Here is a 4,578-nt window from a genome sequence, read left to right as displayed (position 1 = left end):
CTGTGTGATTAGGAAGAAAATCACTTCTCGAGTTGATCGGCGTGTCGTCGGAAGGGAGAAAGAATCTCCTCTCCCTCCTCCGCAACCCAATCCCATTAACCGGTAACCTTCAAAATAACTTCAAGCAAATCGACTGCGAGAGCCCATCTGATCAATAATTTTGAATTGCAGAATCATCCATTAAATTATAGTTTTAGACATCTGTGGCAAATGAAGTTTAAGGACGACCTGGGCTTTCAAAATCTTTCTTTATAGTGTGCTTTTTTTTTTCTAATTAACATAAGGGCTTTGGGCATAGTTCAACCACTAGCTGAATTCACCCCAAAAAAAAAAAACTTCAAGCAAATTGGGTTGCAAACATTGAAAATCCGAAGGGGATCGGCATGTCATCAGACTTAATTTTTTTTTTGGTTCTGTTTGGTTTCAGGAACTCCGAGCCAGCGACGCTACCATCTACTGCAAGAGAGAATAGAAAGTCATCTTCGTCGGAGAAATTTCTTGAGAGGAGGGAGAAGAAACCAGCGACCGGTGGTAGTGCTGCTGGCGCCGGCGGTGTCGGCATTAGCTGCGATCATGGTCTCCTCAATCTCTCTCTTGATCGATGAAGGAGGAGGAGAACGAGTCAGAGACTTGCCATTTTAAAAAATAAAAGCAATTTACAATTTTAACCTTCAATGTTGGGGGTATATGAGCACATGCTCATTAAAGAGTCCGAACAAATAGACTTAAACAGTTTTCAACGAAAAACCATAAATGACTTTTCATCTATTTTTGGTTTTTGATTTTTTTCAATCATTTTTAAATAGAAACAGATTCCATAAACAATACCAAACACAACCAAAAATGTTTTTAAAGGCAAAAATCAAAAATAAAAACTATACCAAAGATAGTTTCACTATAATGTATTATCTAAAATCAAATTGAACTTCATCCCCCTCCTCCATTCATTTCTAAAGAAAAAAATTTGGTTGAAGTATACTAAGTAAAGGCCGATTCCAATTTGAATGGGTTAGAATTGGCCCCAAATTTTGAGTGGTTTAGATTGAATATATTTGGGGATCTTACTACAAGAGTAAGTTTTATTGATTTTATGCTATTTACTAATTAAAAGAAGGAAACAATGGCCAAAATATAGATCATTTTTAAGGAAACCAGAGTGATCCAAAAGAGGGTTCACAAAAATCAATAGGATTCAGTATCGGATGCCGTTGATTCCGATTCACCTGATCCAATCCCAATTATTACTTGAACCATGGGTGGGAGGAGGAAAAGGGCGAGGGGAAACCTTCTTTCAAGTTCTTCTTTGTTTGGAGTATCCCCTTCCAACTCTCTAAATCACTTGGGACTTGAGAGTTACAGTATACAAAGTGTGCTAAGTGTGCAAGTTTGTGAATTTGGTGTTGATTGGGATGGGTTAGGTCTGATAAACGAAAAAACAAACCGGATGTATTAGTTCATTAGATCTATCCGGTTCATGCATGCCCAATCCCAAGCCCAAGCCCAGCCCATTTACTAATCATATAAAGGGAGTGTTGAATGACATCTTGATAAGTGTATTTAAAACTTAACATCTTGTAATTATTCCATGTCATATTCCCAAAAATTCTTTAAGATAGGAGTATGTTTTTCAAAAATAAAGTTAAAAATTATATATCATTATGTCATAAGACTCTCTGGTGATGATGATTTGTTGGTTGTCTCTGATCGTACAGATATTATCATTCATCTTCAACAAGGTGGAGGTATCGTTGCTTTAGAGGTTAAGCCAATCTTGGATGATATTATTAACTTATCATCCTAGTTTTCTTCTTGTATGTGTTTTTTCTTATGTTCCAAGGGAGAAAAATAGCTTTGCTGACTTTGGTAAGGAGGGCTCTGTTGCCTTCTGTGTACAATAGTTGTATGATCTATTTTCGATCAATGGATTATGGAGTTTGTTTCATCTCCAACCATGTGTACTACACGATGATTATATAAAGAGTACCGTTTGCGGTACTAATACAATATAAAACAAATCTTAAATTCCATTTATAAACAATTTATCATAAACGTCGCAAGGCCAAGAGAATATAGAATTGTGATCCCGGCTAGAAAATTCCATTTTGATGGTTTCATGTAGCGACTTGGCATGCATGCGAGAATTAATGCGCTTCATCAATAATCTGCTTTAATTGATGATGAAGAGAGAAAAAGAAATGATCGATCGATGTTGGAATTGAGGATAACCTAGCTTGCTTGGATGAGTTTAGCTAGGCAATTATAACCTCAGTTTTAATTTGTTCAATTAAGATTAAACAACAAATTAATACATTGTATATATTAGGGGATTGGTTAGGCAAAATAATTTGTCTGTAAGCGGCGAATTAAGCTTTACAGCCCACAGGGTCGATCGGAAACCAAACTTTTGTATTTCTGGGAAACTTAATTAAAGCCCAAATGCTTTACGTATGTGAGCAGTGACAGACAACTAGAAAAGCTTTTGGCCAAAAGAACAAACGTACGTAAAAAGTCATGGCCCATGGAGTGGAATGAATTAAAGCCGGCCGGGCCGCCCATATGTTTCTCACCAGTCCATGTATGCTTCACTACTAATTAATTCAACTTCTTATTACTGCATATGGAATATAAAAGTCCATTGTACAATCTGCACGTTTGTTGGAGAGGGAGAAGAAGCAGAGAGTGTAAAGATTAAAATTACAAAGTTACCCTTCATTTTCAAAAGAAAAAAATAAAAACCCTAAATAAGAAAATCCCAATGATAAAAGAACTAGGTTCCACACTCATATCAGTGTTCCATAATTCAATTACATGTGTAACTCTTTCCTAGATGTTCCTTCGATAATTATATAACCAAATAGGAAAAGAAGTCATTAATGCCCAAATTTCTTTTTAACAAAACTCTCTGTAGCTGCATAGGTAGAGTTATCTCAATGGAGATACTATCTGTCTATAACATCGGAGGATTGTCTTTGCCAATGTTATCACCTTCTCAACGTACCTAGAGCTAGCATTCCTTGAATTATTATTAAGGAAGCAGTTTTTTGTCTGGGATTGTGGTCTATGCCAGCATTCCCATATGTCTATTCTCTCGTCCTCAAAACAAGGGGGCATGTAGATATATCTTTTCATATGGAAATGAGAGAGATAGACTCATCTACTCCAACACTCCCGGACAGAATTCTTTTTCTCTTATTATTATTATTTTTTTTTTTTGAGAGGGGGGGGTGGGAAGGGTTAGAGCTAGCATTCCTTAGGTTACCCACATGTACCTAAGGATCCAAGAACTTTAATCACGAGAGCTAGCATGCATTAAAAAGAAGTACATGAGGAGGGTCTCTATTATTACGAAAATACCAATATATACTTTTTCTGTTTTGATAATTTAGATAGGAGTGTAGCTTGTTGTCAACAAATTGGTGAAGTGAGATATTGTAACCTTCTTTTGGTTGTCATTTATCTTATTTTCAAAGGTTATTTAAGTTATAAGCAAAAAAAATTTCAAAAAAATTTAAAATAATTTGTAAGTAATTTATCATTATGTATTAAAATTGTCACAACTGAAAAAACAGGATTTGCACTCATTGAAAAAGTATCTTATAGGAAAAATAAGAAGCTTATAACTACTTTTCCACCAATCATGACTACAAGCATAATTGGAGAATTAGGTTTTAAAACAGAATGAGCCATCCGAGTTATAAAAAAAATAAAAAAAAACACCTTGAAACCTTGTCAATAGTCATAAAAATGGACCCAGGTTTAAGAAATTATCAAACCAAATCCAAGTCATTCTAAGTTTTCATTGATTCAATATTTCTACTTGAATCATGTGAAACTCATCGAGTCTGGGTTATTTTTTTTTTCGGATTCTATATTATTTAGGGGTGTCAATGGGTCGGGTTGGGCCAGGCCTGCCCTAAACCCTAACCCAACCCTGGAGGCCTTAACCTAAACCCTGACCCGACCCTGTCAGGGCCAAGAAATCCTCAACCCAGTCCCGATCCTGCCAGGGTTTTTCTGACCCGACCCGGCCCTAATTGACCTTGATAGGGTCGGGCAAGGTCGGGTTGGCCCTGATTGACCCTGTCTTGACCCTGACCCTGACCCTGATTTTGTCTGTAATCCCATGTGCCTTTAGGGCTTTTTTTGTCTTTTGTTTTTTAATTTTTTTATTAGACTATATATATAAATAAATATTAGACCAAAAAAATTATATATATATAGGCTAAGCCCGGGATCTAAACCCTGACCCGACCAGACCCTGCCAGGGCCAGACTATAACTAAACCCAAACCCGCCCTCAGGGTTGAAAAACCAGGGTCAAGTCCGGGCCGGGCTCAGGGTGGGTTCGGGCCAGCCGGGCTTTATTGACACCCCTAATATTATTCATAGACCATAAGTATGGTCTACAACTAAACAAAACCTAACAATATTTGTTGGTTGTCTTAAATATTAGTCATTTTTTTATTCACCCCTATGAACCAGCCTAGACTCACTCCATCCTCACACAAAGAAGAAGTAAAATATTAAGGAGAAAAATGACTCGTCTTGATCATGTTTAACTCATCCGAGTTTGGGTTTT

The sequence above is a fragment of the Telopea speciosissima genome, chromosome 8, assembly GCF_018873765.1.
Source record: "Telopea speciosissima isolate NSW1024214 ecotype Mountain lineage chromosome 8, Tspe_v1, whole genome shotgun sequence".
Classification (NCBI taxonomy): Eukaryota; Viridiplantae; Streptophyta; class Magnoliopsida; order Proteales; family Proteaceae; genus Telopea; species Telopea speciosissima.
The sequence above is the reverse complement of the archived record's forward strand: the minus strand, read 5'-3'. Positions refer to the sequence as shown.